Source organism: Chiloscyllium plagiosum, unplaced genomic scaffold (genome assembly GCF_037043375.1).
Source record: "Chiloscyllium plagiosum isolate Xiang-an unplaced genomic scaffold, Cpla_swu_hap1 HiC_scaffold_38, whole genome shotgun sequence".
NCBI classification, from domain to species: Eukaryota; Metazoa; Chordata; class Chondrichthyes; order Orectolobiformes; family Hemiscylliidae; genus Chiloscyllium; species Chiloscyllium plagiosum.
In genome coordinates, this window is record NW_028270176.1 from 37,357,508 (window position 1) to 37,381,094 (window position 23,587).

The 23,587-nt window shown below is 46.1% G+C and overlaps 1 long non-coding RNA gene across 2 annotated transcripts; it reads left to right on the top strand.

Moving 5' to 3' along the window:
• Positions 1-9,094: 9,094 nt before the first annotated feature.
• Positions 9,095-22,693, top strand: LOC148139433 (uncharacterized). 2 transcript variants are annotated; one of them, XR_015753608.1, is made up of 3 exons: positions 9,095-9,195; positions 13,188-13,294; positions 21,918-22,693. It is a non-coding gene; the product is annotated as an uncharacterized LOC148139433 (long non-coding RNA). The 2 variants fall into 2 exon arrangements; XR_015753609.1 differs by lacking the exon at positions 21,918-22,693 and adding an exon at positions 16,643-17,456.
• The last annotated feature ends 894 nt before the right edge of the window (positions 22,694-23,587 follow it).

Here is a 23,587-nt window from a genome sequence, read left to right on the forward strand (position 1 = left end):
ATCCTCAGTCTTATCAGCCAAGGTCTCATTCTTCCCTGTCTGTGTTCATCAATCAAGGGCCTGTTTGTTCTTACTTTGCAGCTTGAATTGTTAGACACTATTCTACTTTTAAATATATAAAATGTTAAAATGTTCTAAAGGAAACACAAGCTTTGTCTTTTCTGTGGTTTCTAAAGGAAACACAAGCTTTGTCTTTTCTGTGGTTCAGGCACATCTTAAAGTTCAAACCAAAATCACTTCTCACAACAGTCAAGAATTCTTTTTTTCCAACAAGCAAGTGTATTTTCCTTCCATTTCTGACTATCAAATTCTGCACCATTTTCATTCCCTGTAATCCATTTTGCACTCCCTGAAACATCAACTGTGTTTCTCCTTCCACAGATACCAGTGATTAATGCCAAAGCCCTGTTGCTTGTGGAGAGGATGATGTTTCACTTTCTTGTACAGCTGCAGTTTGTGTGGTGAAGGTGCTCCCACAATGTGGTTGGGTAAGTGGCATTGAGATTATTCATTCAGCAACAATGATGATTTGAAAATAATGTCCAAATCAACAACAGTTTGTATTTTTATTATCATGCTTATAATTTTACAAAAAAAACTATTGAGAACTTTAGACATAAGGCCAGAGGTGGAGATATTAGGTCAGGTGACCAAAAGCATTGCCAAAAAGCAGGTTTTGAGGGATGTCTTAAAGGTGGAAAGCAGACCTGTGAGGTTTTGGCTGCGAATTTCAGACCGTGCTGCTTCAGCAACTGTAGAAACAGCCACACAGATGAAGTAATGAATTAACAAATGGTTGGGAGTCTCGAAGAAAATGGGTTGTCGAGGTCTCAAAGTGTGTGTGGTGCAGGGAGCTAGGGATTATCACAGCCAGGAATTAAATCAAGTGTGAGAATTTTAAATTGAGGGATATTGGCCAGGTCCTGGCAGGTGAGACTCGATTGGGTTGGAATATCTGGTCGGCATGGACGGGTTGGATTGAAGGGTCTGTTTCCATGCTGTACATCTCTGTGGCTCTATGTTGATTATGAATAGGAGCGTTTTGATGAATCAACAAGCAGAGATTTAGACTTTCCTGAGATTACAGGGAGGTTGAATTTGGGAAGCTGGCCCTGAGTGTGTTTGGAAAATGAAGTCAGAAGATAACACAAGGTGGATGAAAGTATATGAGCTGAGACAAGGGTGGAATCAGCTAGAAATAGTGGTCTTGGAGTGGGACTGAGTTATCACACTCATGTCACTTCTGGGATTCAGCTGGTTGCCGGATTGTGAATCAGGGCGGTACCACAATCGGGAGCTGAGTGGCCCTGGTGGAGCCTAAAATGAGTGTCACTCAGCTGACTGTTGCTGAGCAGCAGCTGCTTGGTAGCCCTGTTGATGACATTTTCCATCACTTTACTGCTAATCGAATGTGGACTGATAGAGGGAAATTGGCTGGGTTGGATTGCCCTGTTTTTGTGTTGAACATCCCTGGGCAATGTTTCACATTATCGGTAGATGCTTGGTGGGTGGCAAGTTCTGGAGCACAAGCCATCAGTATTATTGCCAGAATATTGGCAGGGCCTGTAGCCTTTGCACTACTTAACCATTTCTTGATGTTATTCAAACTCAACTGAACTGGCTTAAAACTCACATCTGTGATGTTGGAAACCACTGGAGAAGGCTGAGATGGATCATCCCGCTTTGCACGTCTGGCTGAAGATTGCTGCAAATGCTGTCATCTTATCTGGTGCATGGATGTGTGAGGCCCCTCCATCAGTAAAGGTGGGGATATCTGTGATCCTTCCTCCAGTGAGTTGTTTAATTGTCCATCACCGTTCACAACTGGGTGTGGCAGAACTGCAGAGCTCCGATCTGTTCCATTGGATGTTGGATCACTTAGCTCTGTTGCTTGCTACTGATGCTGTTTGATGTGCAGGTAGTTCTGTTTGATAGCTTCACCAGGTTGGCACTTCATTTTTAAGTCTGCCTCGTGCTGCATGCCCTCCTTTACTGTCCATTGTGGTGGGAGAGAGCAGGATTTACAAACCCATGAGATTACAGATTGTGCTGGAGTACAGTTCTGCTGCTGTTGATGTCCCACAGTGCCTCAGAGATACCCAGTTTGAGATCCTACATCTCTTCAAAGTCTGTCCCATTTAGAACGGTGATAGTGTCACTCAACACAAGGGAGGTTTTTCTCAAATTTAAGGCAACACTTTGTCTCCAAAAGGAATGTGTGATGGTCGCTCGTACTGATACTGTCATAGACATATGTATCTGCCGCTAGTCAATTCATAACAATGAGATCAAGTATGTTTTTCCCTCTTGTTGGTTCCCTCACCACCCGCTGCAGACTCAGTTGAGCAGCTATGTCCTTTAGGACCTGACCAGCTCAGTCAGTAATTCTGTTGCAGAGCTAGTCTCGATTTGTGGACATTGAAATCCTGTACCCAGAGTACGTTTGACACCATTTTATTGCCTCAGTGTTTCCTCCAAATGTTGTTCAACATGAAGGAGAAGTGATTCATCCTCCAAGGGAGGACGGGACGTGGTAATCAGCAGGAGCCATGAGACTTCCTGGTCTCCGGAGCCAATGCTGTTTACTCCCAGGGCAAATCCTCCCTGTCTGTGCCACCACATCTGCCTGTCTGTCCTGCTGCTGGGACAGGACATATCCAGAGATTTCAGGAGAAAGTGAAGACTGCAGATGCTGGAGATCAGAGTCAAGAGTCTGGTGCTGGAAAAGCACAGCAGATCAGGCTGATGAAGGGCTTAGGCTCGAAACATCGATTCTCCTTCTCCTCGGATGCTGCCTGACCTGTTGTGCTTTTCCATCACCACAATCTCAATATCTTGGGATGGTAATGGTGGTGTCTGGTCATTGTCTGTAAGGGTTGATTTCATGAGTATGACTATGTCAGGCTGTTCCTTGATTGGTCTGTGAGACAGCTCTGCACATTTTGGCACCAAAATCCAGATGTTAGTCTGGAGGATGGTGCACCATCGAGAGGGCTGATTCTGTGGTTGTATTTTCTGGTGCCTTGTTAGATGCAGAGTGGTCCATCCAGTTTCATTCCTTTGTTGAGACTTTGCAGTGATTATTTCAGTGAGTAGCTTGCTGGGTCACTGTCAGGTTGGCAGGATGTTTTTCACCATTGACAATGGTTCCATGGAGATCAGGAGATTCCTAATTCCAGTTAGGTTTTCTTGAATTCAGATTCCACCATCTGCCAAGATGGGATTCGAACCAGGACTTCAGTCGTTTGTTTTAATATTCTGGATAAAAGTTAAATACATTTGGTTTGTTCACTCGCTTTAAATATCACTTACCCAGGTTTTGTTTCTTTATGAAACACTGTCCATCATTCTGTCTCCTCCATCCTTTTCTCCAACAACAAGAGTTTGGAGTACATAGAGTTTCTTTGTCACTAAGACTGAGATAATCCGATCTGTAGCTTCCCTCCCTCCCACTAGCCCACTGAGTCAAACTGCTTCATGTGGTGTTCCCGGTTTTTGTCCAAAACAACATCTTTCTCCAATCTCATCTCATGTCAAGCCTTATCAGACCTCATCTTGACCCTTTACCCTCATCTCACTAAACCATAGACTTTCCAACTCTCTTTTCTCCTCCTCCACATCAGTCCCCCTCACCGATTCACAGACATTGTTTCTTGTTCTATCTTTTCTGGTTATGGTCCTTCTCTCCCATTCTGTGAAAAACTGACATTTGACCTCACGGTTGTTGGAAAATCCTGCTCCATCTCCCCTCTCCCTTTCCTTTCTGAATTCCTTGCATTTGGTGTCCCTCGTGGATCTATCCTTGGCCCCTCCTGTATCTCACGTGCATACTGCCAGGAGGTGACATTGTGCAAAAGTACCATGTTGGGTTTGACATGTACACTGACACTGCCCAGCTCTCCCTCCCCATCATCCCTCTCCATTACTCCACTGTTACTCAGTTATCAAACTGCTTACCACGCTCCCACTACTCGATTAGGTGCAGTTTCCTCCAATGAAACATTGTAATGGTTAAACCCGTTGCCTAACAAGTTCCTTTCCCTAACTGCTGAGCCTCTCCCTCTCACTGGGAACTATGCAGCAGAACTACACTCTTCACAATACTGCTGTTATATCTGACGCGAAGCTGACCTTCTGATTAGACATCTACACAATCCCAAACACCAGGTATTCCAATCTCTAAACCGTTGCTTATCTCCTCCTCATCCCGGCTCCATTGCTCCTGAAACCCCTTACCCGTGTCTGTGTTGCCTTAAACTTGACGAACCCAAAGCAGAACCCTTGATTCTGTGACATTCTCAGAATCTGGTTTCAGAGCCCCCCCCCCCCTCCCCCCCCACCGTATTTACCCTCAGACGCATCAGTATTTATTCTGTCAAACCCCTTAAGAATCTGGTGGTTCAGTCTGATTGTAGCTGGTGGAAATGACAGAAGATGATGTGTTGTATCTGGGTGGAAGGTAAGGACTTGGTGGGGGGGGGGGGGGTTCTCTCCTTGTTGCAGTTGGAGATGTGGGTTCAAAGGCAGAGGTGCAGGAAGTGGAGGAGATATATTGGATGGTATTGACCACATGGGAGGGGAAATTGCAGTCCTCGAAATATGGGGTCATTTGGTATGTTCTGGCTTCACTGGGACACAGCAGTAAGCATGAGATAGAGATGTTGGCCAGGAAACAGGCTCGTGTGTTTAAAGTGGCAGGCAGCTGGAAGCTCGGGGTCTGTTTTTGCAGCAGAACGTAGATCATCAGTTGTCATTTCGGCCACCTCCACTGAGATGCTGCCAGACACAGGTTCCTGTCCCCCCCACTAACAGCTATGCACCCCCCCAGCCAGATCGTAATCCACTCCTTTTTCTTTCCAAATGTTCCAGTCTCTCTTTGGGTTCTGTCCCTCCCTGTTATTTACACTTTAACCCCTATCTCCTGCAATACAAAGATCTGCAGGTTAGTTGAATTGGCCAAGCTCAATTTCCCATAATATTCAGGGATGTGTAGGTTAGGTGCATTAGTTAGGAGAAATATACAGTAGTAGGGTAGGGGAATGGGTCTGGGTGGGATACCCTTTGGAGGGACTCTGTGGACATTTTGGGCCGAATACCTGTTTCCATGCTGTCAAGATTCTAATTTTCCCAGCTCCCATCGGATCCGAGGAAGGGCCACTGGACATATTTCTGTTCCCAGATGCTGCCAGACCTGCTGAGCTTTCCCAGCACCTTCTGCTTGTTGTTCCTGATTGACCCCATCCATACACCTTCTGGGTGTGATTCAGACAGGGGGAGGATACCACCACTGACCTCACAATGGAGTCCAGCTGATTGATGGCAGCTTCGGACCAATCGGAAAAGGTGGTGGGACTGGTGGACCAAGTGGAACCAGCTGGTCATCCAAACAATGGGAGTGAATGAGGGGCGTGGCCAGTGGGATGACACGTCACCAGTAACTCAGCCGATGCAGTGCCACGTGACTCGGGCATTGGTGAATGTGCGAGACGCAAACCGGAAAGGGGAGAGTGGCCTCAGAGACAGGGAGATAATGAGTCACTTTAGACTGGGAAGTTTTAATTACACTCTGTGTGGTCCGTAAATCTGAATTAGAAACTCTTAATCCCGCGTTTGCAGCAGATGGGAAAATGGCTGCGGCCCTCAGGCGGTGAAAGGTTCTGGGATATGGCCGCCATTGTTATTGGGGGTAAGGTACAGTGAGGCGTATGTGCATGTCCCCTTCCTAGGATGGGTGGGGGGAGGCGTGCAACTTGAAGAGAGGCATTTACACATCAAGCACATACCAAGAAAAAAGTATGTCTTTATATTCTTCCTGTACTGACTTTGAGTTTTGTTTTGTGAATTCATTTCATAGGATATTAAATCAGAATAATTGAGGCTGGGATCTCAAAAGCAAGTTTTTACAGTTAATTGAGTCATCAGGATCTGAATATCATTGGCATTTAACTGTGGAAGGAGAAAGGTTTGTCTGTTCTGTTTGTGGGAAGATATCTCCAATATTTTTGTTAAGCAGAAAGATGTACAAATTCGTGGTTGGATCACCCATTGGGTGTGTGCTCTGTTCTGGGCCCTGCAGCTGAGGAAGGAGATATTGGCCTGAGAGGGAGCACAGATTTATCCAAATTACACTTCGTCTCTTTGTAAGAACTCTCAGATTTAGACCCAACCACCCACTTCATGATGCTAACCTGTAAACTTCATGTTTTCAATTACCTCCAAACTTCCCATTAACAATCCTTTTGGACTCAAATTCCAGTACCTTTTCAGGTGGAATGTTCCAGCTTCTGACAACTGTCTGTTCATTCAGAAACTGCTGATGTCCATGTTGACTCTGGGGTGACAAAGGGCTGAATTGAAAGATGAGGTGCTGTTCCTGAGCTCCCATTGAGATGCATTGGAACAGTACAGGAGGCTGAGGGCAATGTAGGTATGAGCAGACAATGAAGATGACAGGGCTGCAACTGTGAGGGCTGCTTGGCTCAATGAGTGTGTTCTGGAGTTGGGTGTAAACAGACTGATGTGAGACAGGGAGAAGGTGAAGCTGAAACTCAGTTTTAGTTCAGGCCCTTCAGATATTCACATGGTCCCAATGTGAACAGCCAGTTTTTAAGTGATACCTGCGGAGTATTTGTTAACAGTTTGTAAAGTATTTTTCCTGAGGGCAGTTGAGAGTTAACCACATTGCTGTGGGTCTGGAGTCACATGTTGGCCAGACCAGGTGAGGATGACCGTTCCCTTCCCTATAGGACATTAGTGAACCAGATGGGTTTCTAACAATCGACAATAGTGTCATGGTCATCATTCGCCTTTTCATTCGAGATTGTATTGAATTCCGATGGCACCATCAGCCATGTTGGGATTCTATCCCGAATCCTCGGAACATTGCACATGTCACTCATCTGGCAGGAATACCATTAAGCCATTGCCTCCCTTTTAGCAATGGTTAAAAGAAAGTTCCATCATTCTAGGTGTACAATGTGAGATAAAATACTGCAACGTCCATGTGTCAGCCTCTCCGAAAGGTCAATCAACAGAAATTTGTTTGGGGCCAAATATTTCGCTTTTTTTTGGGGGGGGGGGGGGGGGGGGTTATGAAACAAAAATGAATCCAAATAAAAATCTTATGCCACGGACATGTAATTTCTGAAGCCGGAGGGGGATTACAGAGACAGGGAGGGACGTGGGGCCAGAGGGGGATTGTTGTCCAAACATCACTGTGGTGTACATGGACTGCAGCATTTCAGGGAGGCGGTTCACCACCACTTTCTCCAAGACAAGTAAAGGTGGCCAAGAAATACTGGTCTGGGCAGCAAAGGCAACCCCCAGTGAATAAAACCAAGCAGTGACCTCTCTGAGCTGACTTGATGTGAAGTTAAAAATCTCTCTGGAAATGGAGTGGGCAGAGAAGAGAAACAGTGACATTTCACAGCTGCCCTCAGAGAGACCTCACCCATGGAAGTACTCCGAGCCAGGGATCAGCTCAATGAGTTTCAGGCTCTTCTAATATCAATCTTAGTCGGTTTTATTTTATTCAATCTACAATCGTGAGTAAGGTGAGGATTTCTTTTTAATGTCTTACGGTCCCTTGATTAAATGTTTAAGATATGAACCGTAAGCATTAAGTTATTCTCGGGCAGTGTGTTTAGAGCAGTAAGACTCTGCCTTTGTCTTGGTCTGTAGATTGTTAAGGCGGAGAGATGGCCTGTTGTAGAGTGGCGTGCTGTTCCTGTCGGATGTGGGAGATTAGGGAGAGTTTCAATGATCCTGATGATTATGACTGCAGCAAGTGTGATTGCAAATCCTATTGGAACGCATGGATTGGTGGAGGAGTGATTAAAGGCAGTGAGGAATTGACAGGAGCCGGGGGTGTGATAGGTGGCAGTCTCAGGAATGCAGGATACTGCAGATACAGTCAGGTAGATGGGTTACCGCCAGGAAAGCTGGGGGGGGGGGGTGCAGGTCGGTACTGCAGGAGTCTCCTGTGGCTATCCCCATCTCAGGCAAGTGTATTGTTTTGGAAAATGTAGGTGGTAATAGACTTTCAGGGGAATGTAGCACTGACAGCCAAGTTACTGGTACTGAGACTGGCTTCTAACATAATGTGAGGTATATCCAGTTCCACATGATCGATGGTGATAGGGGACTCTCCAGTCAGGGGCACAGTCTGCCATTTCTGCAGCTCACAGTGAGACATCAGAATGGGGTGGTGCTGCCCTGGTGCCAGTGTCAAGGATGTCTCACAGAGGGAGCGGAATATTCTCAAAAGGGAAAATAACCAGTGGGAGGACATTGTACATTGGTACCAATGGCATAGGAAGGGGAAAGCATGGGGTCCTGACGAGCAGGGAGATTTGCTAGTGCCACTCGGGAGGCATTAAACCAGTGAGGGAGTCTGGGTAATCCTAAAGAGATAGTGAGCAAAGAGGTGAGTCTGAGGCTGGTACTATTCACCAGTCAGACTGTCAAGGCAAGGAAGAGGAAGTCACAGAATGAGGTGCGACGGACCAGTTGCACTGCATTTATTTCAGTGCAAGAGACCTGACAGGTCAGGCAGGTGGGCTCAGGGTTTGGTTTTGAACATGTGACTGGAATATTACAGCAATTACAGAGGCATCACTCAGGGATGGATAGGACTAGCAGCTTAATGTTCCAGGGTATAGATGCTATAGCAAGAATAGAAAGGGGCCAACAGAGCAGGGAGAGACGTGTTTTTGATTAGGACAACATTATGCTTGGGCTTCGGGAGGATATTCCTGGGAGTACATCCAGGCAAGTTATTTGGTTGGTACTGAGAAATAAGAAAGGGATGACCATCTTACTGGGATTGTATTATAGACTCTCTCCCAATAGTCTGCGGGGAATTGAGACACAATTTTACCAGGAGACCTCAGTTATCTGTAAGAATAATATGGATGCAATGATAAGGGGTTTTAACTTTACCAACATGGCCTCGGAGTGCTGTAGTGTTAAGGGCTTGGATGGAAAGGTATTTGTTCAGTGTGTACGAGAACATTTCAGATTCAGTTTGTAGGATGTACCTACTAGAGAAGGAACAAAACCTGACCTGTTTCTTTATTCATTCACAGGATGAGGCTGTCACTGGCTCGGCCAGCATTTATTGCTGCGTTTACCCAGAGGGCAGTTAAGAGTCAACCACGTTGCTATAGGTCTGGAATCCCATACAGACCAGGCCAGGTAAGGATGGCATTTTCCTTCTCTAAAGGTCATTAGTGAACCACATTGGTTTTTCCAACAATTGACAGTGGAATCCTTGTTGTCACTAGATTATTTTTTCCAGATATTTATTGAATTCACGTTCCAAAATCTGCCGTGATGGGATTCAAACCCGGGTCCCCAGAACCTTATCTGGGTCTCTGGATTAACTGTCTAGCGATAATTTCACTCATCACTCATCTTAGGAAATGAGGCAGGGTGAGTGACTGAGGTATCAGTGGGGCAGCGCATTAGCACCAAAGATCCCACAGTATTGTGGCTCAGTGGTTAGCACTGCTTCCTCTGCACCAGGGACCTGGGTTTGATTCCAGCCTTGGGAAACTGTCTTTGTTGGAGTTGGCACATTCTCCCCAGTGCTGAAAATGTGTTGCTGGAAAAGCGCAGCAGGTCAGGCAGCATCCAAGGAACAGGAGAATCGATGTTTCGGGCATAAGCCCTTCTTCCCATAGTGTCCAGATGCAGTATATGAGGTTTTGGGATGTGCAGGCAAATCTCTGCCTGATGTGAAAAGACCTTTTGGGAACTTGGACAGATGTCAGAGGGAGGTGTGGCCGCATGTTTTACATCTCCCATGGCGGCAAGGGAGGGTCAAGGATGTGGAGCGTGGGTTGGTGGGAGGGTGTGGACCGAACAAGGAAGGCACAGCGGGAATGGTCTCTGCGGAACGCAGATAAAGGTGGGGAGGGAAATATGTCTCTGGTGGTGGGGTCTGACTTTAGGTAGCAGAAATGACAGAGTTTAATGTGCTGTATCTGGAGATTAGTGGGTGGAAGGTGAAGACCGCAGGGTTATATTCTTTATTGTGGCTGGAGGAGTGGGGTAAAGGCGGAGGTGCGGGAAGTGAAGGGTATGTGTTGATCAAGTCAGAGGAAATTTACGGTCCGTGAAGTAGGCCTTTCTGGGATGTCCTGGAATAGAATCCAAAGAGATTAAACAAATATATCACAAACAAAAGATTAACTGGACCAGAGAATAGGACCCCTTAAAGGTCAACAAAGCTGTCTATGGAACCACAGGGAGTGCGAAAGATATGCAAATATTTCACGTCATTTTTTACTGGAGAAGTATACGGAAGCTCGGGAGTTTGGAGAAATACACAGTGATAACTTGAAAAGTGTCCATGTTACAGAGGAGGTGGTACTGGATGTCTTAAATCGCATCAAGGTGGATAAAGCCCTGGAAAATGATCAGGTGTATTCTGGAACTTTCTGGAAATCTAGTGAAGTGATTGTTGGGCCTCTCCTGAGGCAAAAGTGAGGTCTGCAGATGCTGGAGATAAGAGCTGAAAATGTTTTGCTGGAAAAGCGCAGCAGGTCAGGCAGCATCCAGGGAACAGGAGAATCGACGTTTCGGGCATAAGCTCTTCCTGAAGAAGGGCTTATGCCCGAAACGTCGATTCTCCTGATCCCTGGATGCTGCCTGACCTGCTGCGCTTTTCCAGCAACACATTTTCAGCTCTCCTGAGGTATTTGTATCGTTGATAGCGACAGGTGAGGTGCCATTATTTTAAAAAGGTGGTAAGGAGAGGCCATGGAACAAGAGAACAGTGAGCCTGAAGTCAGTGGCAGGCAAGTTGTTGGAAGGGATTCTGAGGGACAGGATATCCATCTATTTGGAAAGGTAAGGAATGACAGGGAGAGTCAATGTGGCTTTGTACATGCACAATTGTGTCTCATTAACTTGACTGAATGTTTTGAAGTGACAAAGAAAATTGATGAAGCCAGGCGGTGAATGTTGTTTATATGGACATTCAACAAGGTTCCACAAAGCAGACTGGTTAGCAGGGTTAGATAACATGGAATGCAGGGAGAGCAAGCCATTACAAAACTGCCTTGAAGGTAGGAGACAGAGGATGATGATGGAGGGTTGCTTTGCGGACTGGAGGCCTGTGAGGAGCAATGTGCTGCAAGGATGGATATTGGGCCCTTAAATAAATGACTTGGATGTGACTATATGAGGTATGGTCAGTAGGTTTACAGAAGACACCAAAATTGGAGGTGCAGTGGACAGTGAAGAAGGTTAGTTCAGAATACAACAGGATCTTGATCAGATAGGCCACTGGGGCGAGGAATGGCAGACGGAGTTCAATTTAGATAAATGTGAGCTGTTGTATTTTGGAAAGGCAAATCAGGGCAGGACTTAATGGTAAAGTCCTGGGGAACATTGCTGAACAAAGAGACCTTGGAGTGCAGGTTCATAGTTCCTTGAGAGTAGAGTCACAGGTAAGCGGGGTAGTGAATGCAGCATACCCTCCCACCGCTCCCACCCCTCCCACCCCCCCACCCCCCCCCACCCCCCCCACCCCCCCACCCCCCCCCACCCCCCCCCAACCCCCACCCCTCCCCACCCCTCGCCGCCCCCCCCACCCCTCCACCCCTCGCCCCCCCACCCCTCGGCCCCACCCCCCACCCCCCCACTCCATTAGTTTAGGATTCCTTGTTGGCACGAACGAATTGGACCGAAGGTCTGTTTCTTTGATCTTAATAAATTAAGATGCATTCCTCTATTTTGTGGAGAACTAGCTGAAGCACAGATAATTATCCTTGGAGCTGAGAAGGTGAAGCAGTGATTTCGATCTGGTGCAGATTTGGTTCCAAGGTCTTAAATTTGCAGAGAGAGAGAGGAATTGTTAACATTGTCACAATTTTTAGCAACTACTTTCAAGTAATTGGCAAATAATACAAGGTGAAAATGTGAACACTATTTTACTCAGTAAGTTCTGAGCATCTGGAACACTCTGAACGACACAGATTCAGCAGGTATTCTGAAACAGACTTGGAATTTACTTTTCAAGGAAAGATTTGGGGGGCTGTGGGCACATGGGAGGGGACTTGGGACAGACTTGCAGCATCTCCAGAGGGAGAGAGTACAGCCCCAATGGGCTGAATAGCCCCTAGGCCCTGTGCTCTGTGACACTGCCCCATTCACTGTGAATTATGAAGCTTATCCCAGGGCAGAGAGAGGGATTAGCCCTCCACTCTCATCACAATCGGGCCCGGCTGATTGACAGCAGCTCTAGACCAATGGGAGAAGAGTCTGTGTGGTCCTGCAGCCAATGGGATTGAATGAGGGGTGTGGCCAGCAAGACAACACCTGTCCATGAGCTGTGCAAGTACAGTGTCACTGGGGGAGGGTGACTAGTTGTTAATGGAGACTGTTAATGGCTAACCATAGGTAGTGTGTAATGGCAGGCTGTGAGAACAAGGACTGGTGTGTGGGGTAGGGGGCTACGACATGACGTTGTTAACCTATGGTTAGCCACTGTCTCCATTGTAAGCTGTTGCCCACCTATATCACTCCACGATTGAAGCTGCCAAGGACACAAACCTTTGGAATATCCTCCCGAACCCCCTGTGTCCGCCTTAAAGATGTATCTAAAAATCGTTCTCTTTAATCAACGTTTCCATCATTCATGAAGCATTTTTGGAGATTTGTCAGTGTGAAAGGCTCCATACAATGCAGGTAGTTGTTGTTATTATTGTCTGACATCAGGAGAAACAGGGATGAGCCCTCTCTCTTTCATACCTGATGAACAACAGCAAAAGCAGGAAGCACTGAGCATGCTCCAGCGCACAATGGGCCTCGGATTATTGATGTCAGCGCAGGACCAATAAGAGTGGGGGAACGGGGGCGAGAGTTGCTAGTTGGGCCTTCAACCAATCGGAGTGAATGAGGGGCGGGACAATACTCAACCACATGATAAACTTCACTGACAGCACACTGTTGTTGTGGCCAAGGCATTGGAAATGTGTGAAGGTGCAGGGCAGGGGAAAGGAAAGACATATTGACCAGGAAGAGGAGGAAGTTTTCATGGTATGGGATGAGAGGTTTTACAGAACTTAGTGCACATTGTAAAACACAAATTTGAAAATCCCAAATTCTGCACCATTTTCCCTCCCTATAATGCATTTTGCACTCCCTGAAATATCAACTGTGTGTTTCTCCCTCCACAGATACCATTGATCAATGCCAAAGCCCCATTGCCTGTGGAGAAGGTGATGTTTGACTTCCTTGTACAGCTGCAGTTCGTGTGGTGAAGGTGCTCCCACAATGTGTTTGGGTAAGAGCTGTTTTAGATTATTCACTCAGCGACAGTGAAGAGTTCACAATGTATGTGCAAATCATCAACAGTTTGTTTTTTTTTTATCATGTTTATAATTCCACAGAAATACTATTGAGAACTTCTGACATAAGGCCACTGATGGGAATATTAGGTCAGGTGATCAAAAGAATTGCCAAATAAACAGGTTTTCAGGAATACTTTAAAGGAGGAAACCAGGTCTGAGAGGGTTAGGGTGGGAATTCCAGACCGTGTTGTCTTGGTAACAGTAGAAACAGCCAGACAGGTGAAGCAATGAATAAACACATCGTTGGGAGTCTGAAAGAAAATGAGTTGTCGGGGTCTCACAGGTTGTGTGGTGCAGGGAGACGGGGATGTTCACAGCCAGGATTTACATCAAGGGTGAGAATTTTAAATTGTTGCTTGTTAATAGGAGCCTTTTGATGGATCAACTAGTTTTGGTACAAGTGAGCACTTGGGCAGTAGGGTTTTAGATACTCTTGAGATTACATGTAAGTTGAATGTGGGAGGCTGGCCAGGAGTGTGTTTGGACAATGAAGTCTGGAGATAACACAGGGATAGACGAGTATTTCAGTAAATGAGCTGAGACTAGGGTGGAGTTGGGTGATGTCACTAATGTAGGAATAGTGCTTTTGGAGTTGGGCTGCTCCTCCTCTTCATCACTCCCCCTCCCCAATTCACAGATATTGTTCCTTGTTCTATCTGTCTGTCTTTTCTGGTTATGTCCTTCTCTCCCATTCTGCTGCAAACTAATATTTGACCCCACCGTTGTTGGAAAAACCTGCTCCATCCCAACTCTCCCTTTCCATTCTTAATTCCTTGTATTTGGTGTCCCTTAAGGATCTCTCCTCGGTCCCTCCTGTTTCTCATTTACATACTTCCAGGAGGTGACATTGTCCAAAAGCACCGTGTTAGGTTTCACATGTACACTGACAATGCCCAGCTCTCCCTCACCATCATCACTCTCCATTACTCAGTTATCAAACTGCTCATCACGCTCCCACTACGCGATTGGCTGCAATTTCCTGCAACGGAACGTTGCAATGGTTAAAGCCATTGTCTTCAGTTGCTGTTACAAATTACTTTCCCTTATTGCTGAGCCCCTCCCTCCCACTGGGAACTATCTGAGACAGAACCGCACCCTTCACAATATTGCTCTCATATCTGACCCCAAGATGACCTTCTGATCAGACATCTACACAATCACAAACACCAGGAATTTCAAACTCTTAAAATGTTGCTTATCTCCACCTCACCCCAGCTCCATTGCTACTGAAACCCCTGACCTGTGTCAGTATTGCCTTAAACTTGACGAATCCAAAACACAACCCGTGATTCCGTGAGTGACCCAGAATCTGGTTCCAGACTCCCTCATGATGGGAAACATCGCTCAGTATTTACCCTGTCAAACTCCTTAAGAATCCTACATGTTACAATGCGATCACCTCTCATTCTTCCCAAATCCAGTAAGTAGAGACCCAATACCTTCAGCCTTTTCTTAAAAGATAATCCCTGCAATCCAGGGTTCATCCCAATCAGTTTTCTGTGAAATGCCTCTGATGAAATGACACATTTCCTTAAATAAAGGGACCAAAACTTCTGTTATTACTCCAGATGTGGTCTGACTCGCACTTTATAAAGTTACTCTCAGGTAGATACTCCAAACAACTCCGTTTAAACTTGGACAGATGTTGTTGGAAATGTTCAGCAGGTCATGCAACATCTGTGAAGAAAAAATCAGTTAAAGTTTCGGGTCTGGTCACCCTTCCTCAGATACGTTAACTCTAATTTCTTTTCACAGATGCTGCTAGACCTGCTGAGCTTTTCCAGAAACTTCTGTTTCTCTTCCTGGTTTACAGCATCTTCAGTTGTTTCGGTTTTCATATCCTTTAAACTTGCCATCTCTCCTATAGAATTTGTCATTTCCACCTTGGAAAAAAGATTCATATTTGTTTGGTCTCCCCTACCTGGGAAAAAACAAACCATGACTAGTCACCCTATCATTGCTCCTCATAATTTTATAAAGTTCGTTAAAGCCACCTAAAGTGTCCAGTGCTGCAGGGAAATAGCCTCAGCTTATTCAGCCTCTCCCTATGGTTCAAATGTTCCAATACTGGCAACACCCTGGAAAAACTTTTCTGAACTCTTGCAAGTTTCCCAACATCTTTCCTATAGCAGGGAGACTGGAATTGAAAGCAGTCTGGGGATTCCAAAAGTGGCCGAGCCAATAAACTGTACAACCGAAACATGATCTCCCAACTCCTATACTCAATGCACTGCCAAATAACAGCTAGTATACTAAACACCACCTTCACTGACCTGTCTACCTTCAACCACACTTTCAAGGAACTATCCACCCACACTGCATGGTCTGTTTGTCTGTCAACACTTCCCAAGAACTTGTCATTAAGAGGTTTAGTCCTCTTCTGGTAACATCTTTCTGAAATCAGGGAGCCCACAATTGGAAGCAGTATTCTAAAACTGGCCTCACCAATGCCCTACTCAGCCACAACATGACCTCCTAACCCCTATACTCAGTGACAGAATCCCCACAGTGTGGAAGCAGGCCTTTCGGCCCATGAGACCATACCAACCATCGGAACAGTATTCCACCCTAACTCTGTAACCTACCATTACCCAAAGCTAATCCAGCTAACCTGCATGTCTTTGGATTTGTGGGCGGAAATTAAGAGCACCCAGAGGAAGCCCACGCAGACACACAGGGAGAATGTGCAAACACCACACAGAGAGTGGAATCGAATCGAATCAGCACATTCCATTCAATGTTATTGTCCCAAATGCCACTTTCAGCACCTGATCTCCCTGAAACTCCACTTTCCAAGAACTATACAGTTGTTCTGAGCCCTCCAGAGGGAATTAAGGTGAGGAGGAGAAAACAGGAACAGGGTTGAGTTTTAGATCTATAAAATAACTCTCCATCTTCCCCCTCTGTTCCCCCCGTCTCTCCCGCTCTGTCTGCTCCCCCCTCCGTCTCCCCCCACTCTGTCCGTCCCTCCCCTCTGTCGGCCTGTTTTACCACCCCCCCCTTCGGCCTGTTCCCCCTTCCTGTCAGCCTTCCCCCGTTCCCCCTGTCTGTTCCCCTCCTCTCTAATTCCACTTTCTGTCCCCACCCGTCTCTGTGCCGCCCTCTCTGTCACCCCCCCTCTTTCCCCAGCCATTTCTGTCTCACCCCTCTCGATCCACACCCCCCCCCGTCTGCCTACCCTCCTTCCCAGTCCCCTAGTTCTGTACTCCCCCCACTGCAGGGCAAATATCTTGTCTATTTACCGTATCCATGCCCAGCCTGATTTTAAAAATTTCTTTCAGGTCACCATTCAGCCTCTGACGCTCCAGGGAAAACAGCCTATCCAACCCTGGCAACATGCTATAATTCTTTTCTGATCTCTTCAAAGTTTAAGAACATCCATCTGATAGGAAGGAGAACAGAATGATATGGAATATTGATTCAGCAACTTTTGTAATGTCCTGTACAGCCGCAATGTGACCTTCCAACCCCTATACTCCATGCTCTGACCAGTAAAGACAAGCAGACCAACTGCTGCCTTCACTATCCTATCTACTTGCTACTCTACTGTCAAGGAACTATGAACCTGCACTCCAAGCACTCTTTATTTAGCAGCACTCCCCAGGAACTTGCTATTAACTGTATAAATCCTGCTAAAGTTTGCTTTTCCAAAATGCAGCAGCTTGCATTTTTCTAAACTGAACTCCTCAGTCCATTCACCCTTCTGATTCAGATCCTCTTGTACTCTGAGGTAATCTTTTCACTGTCTACTACACCTCCCATTTTGGTGTCACCTGCAAACGTACTTACAATACCTCTTATGTTCACATCCAAATCATGGATATAAATGGCGAAAAGTAGTGGATCCAGCACCGATCCTTGTGACACTCCACTGGTCACAGGCCTCCAGCCTGAAAAGCACCCTCTGCCTTCTACCTTCGGGCCAGTTCTGTACTCCATGCGATCTAACCTTGCTGACCAGTCTCCCATGAGGAACCTTGTCAAACACGTGACTGAAGTCTATGTAGATCATGTCCATGCTCTGACCTCAGCAATCCTCTTTGATACTTCTTCAAAAAAACTGAGTAAAATTCATGAGATATGATTTCCCATGCACAAAGCTGTTATTAGTATCCAGGATTTATCTCTGTACATTGGGGTCTGCGTTGCCCAGTTATAGGTGTTAATATTCTGGATGAAGTTCAAGTACACCAGCATTTTGTCAGTGACTCTGTATTGAGTCTTGTTAATGTCACCAATACAGGTGAGTTCCTTTTGAAATGCAGTGCCTGTCTCTTGCCCACCTGGAAAAAAATGTAAGTGTCCTTACCTCTGGACTAGGAGGATCAGGCTCAGAGTTGAGTAACAGCATCTTTGAAGAGGCTGATTAGTAAACCTGCCCAAGCCACCAGGCCATGCTGTCTCCCAGCTGTCCCTGCCTGAGCCTCCAAACAGAACCTTCCTGTAGTTTCTCTCCTGTCAGACTCCCATTGCTCAGTTTGTCCATGATCCCCTCTTGCTGCTGCACTGATCCTGTCCCTCACTGACCTGTCCATCCCCCAGTGTCCCTCCACATTCATTCATTGTTAACAATCCCATTGTCCCTGTCCTCCAGCCCCGCCCCCTCCCGTCGATAGAGACGGCTCAGTGGTTAGCACTGCTGCCTCACAGCACCAGGTACCCGGGTTCGATTCCGGCCACGGCGACTGTCTGTGTGGAGTTTGCGCATTCTCCCCGTGTCTGAGCGGGTTTCCCTCGGGTGCTCCGGTTTCCTCCCACAATCCAAAGATGCCCGGGTCAGGTGAATTGGCCATTCTAAATTTCCCATAGTATTAGTTACATTAGTTAGGGGGAATGGGTTGGTCTGGACTTGTTTGGCCGAAGGACCTGTTTCCATACTGTAGGGATTCTGATATATTGGGCAGCAGCTGCTGTCAATCACCCGGACTCCTGTATGATCGGGAGCACGTGCTGTAGGAGGGGAGACCAATGCAGAAGGGGAGTATGCGCAGTATAGGTCAGTGCCTGGGAAGGAGGCTGTGGGTGTGAGGGATTAATCTATCATTAGCAGCTTCATCCCTCTGGGAGCAGGACCCAGAGGAATGGCCCTTTTCTTGCTACCCTGACATGTGATCAGACTATCAGTGGTGCAGCGTTTTGCAGAAAGTTATCAGAACTCTTTTGTGAAGATTCAGAGTTGTTATGTAAAGGGACAAGAATGGGCCTGCAATTAGAATTCTAATTTGGCTCATTTTAGTAAGATGGGTCTTGGCCAGAGTGTGCAGGAAGCAGTGTCTGCAGGATGGTTCTCATCAGGAGCTAGGAAACTGAATTCGAAGAGAGAGTGTGTGAGAACTGGGTGTGGAGGAAAGGAGTGGGGGATTGGTTTGGATTTCAGTTCACAGAAGAGAGAAATTGTGAGACTGAGGTTTAAAGCTTTGGGGGAACAAGGAAACTACAGTTTAATCTACAATTGTCTTATGAATTTCCATCCTGTATTAACAGTGGTAACTTGTGTGCTCTGTTGTATGGTACTGAAAGGGTGGATTTGCGGATGAGAAATACAAATTGAACTTCTAGGTCCTCACCTTCCTCAGTCTCCTTATCAATTACTGGCATGTTCTTCGTATCCTCCACTGTGAAGACTGACTGCTGTGTACTCGTATTCCTGAACCTTGCTGGGTAGGAATAACTGGGCACAGAAGTCTGAGAGGTCTTCTTTGAGTCTTTATTGATGAAACATGGCAGTTACCTGGATAGTGTACATGCAGAACACCTCCAGGCAGCATCAGGTAACTCCCTGCCTGTCCGATGTGCCGTTCCCATTCTTATACCTTTGTGGTTTGGGACTTTGAATAGAGACTGTCTCTCAGTATTCTCTCCATGGCAACGGCAGTTAGAAAGTCGAGTTCAGCTCAGCACTTTGTGGTTAAACCACACACACCTCCCCCACGCCCCCGTGGCTCCCTCAAGTATCTGACAGACGTTTCAGTTTCAGTGGGGTATCTATCAGGATTCTCATGTGGAGGAGCCGGTGTTGGGGTGCGGTGAACAAACTTATAAATCACACAACACCAGGTTATAGTCCAACAGGTTTATTTGGAAGAACAAGCTTTTGGAGTGTGCTGTGATTTGTAACTTGATCAGGATTATCTCTATGGTAACAGTTAAGTGCTTCAACAATTGCAGAGGCCATATGTTCCCCACACAATAGGTTCCCCTCTAGCAGTGTAAACTGCTATTCTGGCCCTGGGGATAGGTATTAATCACTTTTCTCCCCCAATCCCATCTCGCTTTCTGTTGATCTTTAAAGTTTTTCTAATCTCCTTGGTCTTTGGCAATTTGTATGCATTTTATTTCAGTTTGATAGACTCTCTTATTTCGTGGGTAAAAGCAATGACTGCAGATGCTGGAAACCAGATTCTGGATCAATGGTGCTGGAAGAGCACACCAGTTCAGGCAGCATCGAGGAGCTTCAGCAAAATCGACGTTTCGGGCAAAAGCCCTTCATCAGGAATCATGAAGGGCTTTTGCCTGAAACGTCGATTTTGCTGAAGCTTCTCTTATTTCCTGAGCCGCCCTTGGCAGATTATTCCTTTTCCTACAGTCCTTCTTTTTCCCTGATATATACTTTTGCTGAGCACTTCAAAAAATTGCTTTGATATTCCCCCACAGTCCGTCAACTTTCCCACCGTAAAGTCTTTGTTTCCAGTCTACATTAGCCAACTCCTGCCTCATCCTATTGTAGTCTCCTTTTGTTTAAGCACAGGATCTTGGGAGCGGATCTAACCTTCCAGCTTTCCATCAGTGTTCTAAGTTCAATCAGACTTATCAGAAGTCTTTTCTCAGATTACGAGGGGAGGCGATGTTTCCTGGGTGTTTTGGTTTTCATTGTCAGTGACCTTGGCTTTGTAATAAAGTACAGGGTATATATTCACAACAGCATACTCTGGACGCTGCCAATGTACGACGCAATCTAAAACCATAAATCACTGTCTCCCCTCAGTTTAAAATTTCAAAATCATTATCTCCTACACATTTCCTCACTATCTAAGCTTGGAATGCTAATCCACCTGACTATCTGTCATTTTCCGAAAATCTCCTTTGGTGAAGGTGGTGATTTTTGGATTCAGCTTTCCAGTTATTACCGTAAGAAGATAAGCACTGGGCACAGGAGAACCAGCCCCACTATTTAATATGGTGATGATTGAGCTCACATCGGTCTCAGCTGGATTTTCCCGCCTGCTCTCTCTCACCCTTCATCTCATTGCAAATTCAACATCTGTATCTCTTCATTAAATTGGCTCATTGTCCTGGCATCCACTGCATTTTGAATAGGGAATTCCACAGATTCACAACACATCGAGACAAGTACATTCTTCCTCATGAGAATAGAATAGAGTCTCTATAGTGCAGGAATAGAGTCTCTGTAGTGCAGAAACAGGGTATTCATCCATCGAGTCCACACCAACCCTATGATGAACATCCCATTCAGACCCACTCATTCCCTGTAACATTGCATTTCCCATGGCTAATTCTCTAACCGGCATATGCATGGACACTGTCAGCAATTTAGCATGGGCAATCCACCTAACCTGCGCATCTTTGGACTGTGTGAGGAAACTGGAGAACTGCACGAAACCATGCAAACATGGGGAGAATGTGTAAACTCCACACAGTCGCCTAAGGTCCCTGACGCTGTGAGGCAGCAGTGCTAGCCACTGAGCCACCTCTTCTTAAAGCCTACTGCGCCTTAATAACCTCCCTATCCCCCAATTGGCTGAATCTATTTTCCTTACGTCAGAAATCAGGTTGTCTAAGCGGATGTCTCAGTAAATCCAAGTGACAGCCCACATGTCCCATGTGTCTGAATGGGGATCCGATACACAACATCCTCCATCCCACACTTTTAATTCACGTTCCAGAGACAGGGCTCCAATGGCTGAATGAGGACTGCAACTCCCAAATTCCAAGACAGGGACCACACGTCTGTGGGGAAACCTGGCACTGCATAAGTCCAGAAGTGGGTGAGTTTTGGAGCATGTGCTTTTGGGTAACTAGTGGAAAGTATTTCACACTGTGATTGTCTGGAGGAGGAACGTATTTGCTTGTAGTATTGATCTGTTGGAGGCTCAAAGTGTCACCACACCGACATGGGACCAAGTTACATTCCCAACTTGTCATAACACTGGAATCAACCAATGAGAAACAAAGGATGTGACCCATTCTCCCAGACTGCAGCTTCCTATTCTGTCCAGGATCTGTCACCTCCCTGTCTTTTTCCTTTTGTTTCATTCTGCTGTTACATTATTGACTTGCAGCAACTGAGGGAAAGGAAGTGAACCCAGAAAGGGTGCAGAGTCTAACCAGGGACGGGAAGTGGTGGCATAGATCTGTTTGTCAACAATTCCATGAGAATGGGGAGGGTGTACATTAGGGGGTAGTAGAGTCAGAATGGTGGGAGAGAGTAAGAGCTGGAGGGTTACAGCTTTGGGGGAAGAAAGGGGAAAAAGATATTCCAGAGAAACGAGAATTGTCTGCTCTGAATTTCTAACCTGTACATATTCCTTTATACAGGGTGTGAAATGGTGAAGATTTGCAGACTGAAACCTCAAAATCATGTGCAGATCGTGATTAAGTTAAACAACATTTGAAGAACCAAAGATAGAGAATCACTCAGCCAAAATCCTGCAACACTCGCCCTCCCAGCATTGTCGGTCTATCTGCGCCAAATGGACTGCGAATGGGTCAAGACAGCAGCTCACTACCATCTTCTCAAGGGTAACGAGAGATGGGGTATAAATGCTGGCTGAGCCAGTGATGCCCATATCCTGGAAATGGTTTCTATCTCTCGTTGCTGAAACCCAATTGATGTTACTGCAGGATGATAAGGAATGCTGAGTGCATCCTCCAGGAGGCAGCACCATCACATTAACCCTGCCTACACCCACACAGTAACATAGCAACGCCACTGGAACAAAAGGCAGTGAAACCAAAGGAGGACTTAGATATAGTTCTTCGAGGTAAAGTCATGAAAGGGGATTGGAGCACAGCAGGAACAGGAGACTGAGCTGGATGGTCAGCTGTTTCCCATTGAATGGTGGAGCAGGATTGAAAGGCTGAATGGGCTCCTCCTGCTGCTATCTCCCAGGTATGTATATAGCCATGGAGCCCGGGTAGGAAGAAGGGGGCAGGGATTCTCCAGGAGATTGCACTTCCACAACAGTTTTCAGTGAGGGGTGGTTTGATGGATTTTATTTAACATTTATCTTTAACACAAGGTTTGTAAATTTTGGTTTTAAAATGTTGTAAAAGTTTTTTGCACAACAAATAAAATTAAAGAAAATAACTGACTATAACAGTTTTAAAACTTTCAACCTTTGTAAAACAAAATCCTGTCTATTCCCGGATACTATCACTTTCCAGCTACTCAAACTCCAGGGAAATATTCCCTCCCTGTCTGAACCTTTGGTTTGATTTAACTGCTTTTCAGTTCTCGTTCTATGAGCTGTGAAGCGTTCTTTTTCCCCATTTCTCCGACCCAGAAATGTGATCACAGCAAACTTCCCACCATCAAAATCATCATTACGCCATTTTGCTTTTGGTTAACATATAATCACCAGCAGTGCAAAAGTGAGGACTGCAGATGCTGGAAACCAGAGCCTAGATTAGAGGGGTGCTGGAAAAGGGCTTTTGCCAAAACGTTGATTTTCCAGCTCCTCGGATCCTGCCTGACCTGCTGTGCTTTTCCAGCACCACTCTAATCTAGACACATAATCACCAGCAGTAAACCATTTGTGTAACCAATTGAATATTTCCAAACAAAGCCCATTATGGGCCAAGCAAACCATTATAAGTGACAGAGTGAGAAGGGACTAAATCAAAGTAGAGTTGTGCGGAGGGGGCAGTGATGGAGATAAAGCACTATATCCCCTACGGTGCCCACCTCTATCTAAAGGCATCGAGAGTATTGATGCACACCACATGCTCCTTCTCCAAGGACACCTGCTGTGTAGCCTTTATCCTCAATCATAGAATAGAATCCCGACAGTGTGGAAGGAGAGCATTGGCCCATCAAACCCCTGCGACCATCCGAAGAACATCACGCCCAGAGCACTCCATCCCTGTAACACTGCATTTCCCATGGCTGATCCACCTAGTCTGCACAATCTTGGATCCTGTGGACAATTTAACACGACTGATCCGCCTGACCTGCACATCTTTGGACTGTGGGAGGAAACCAGAGC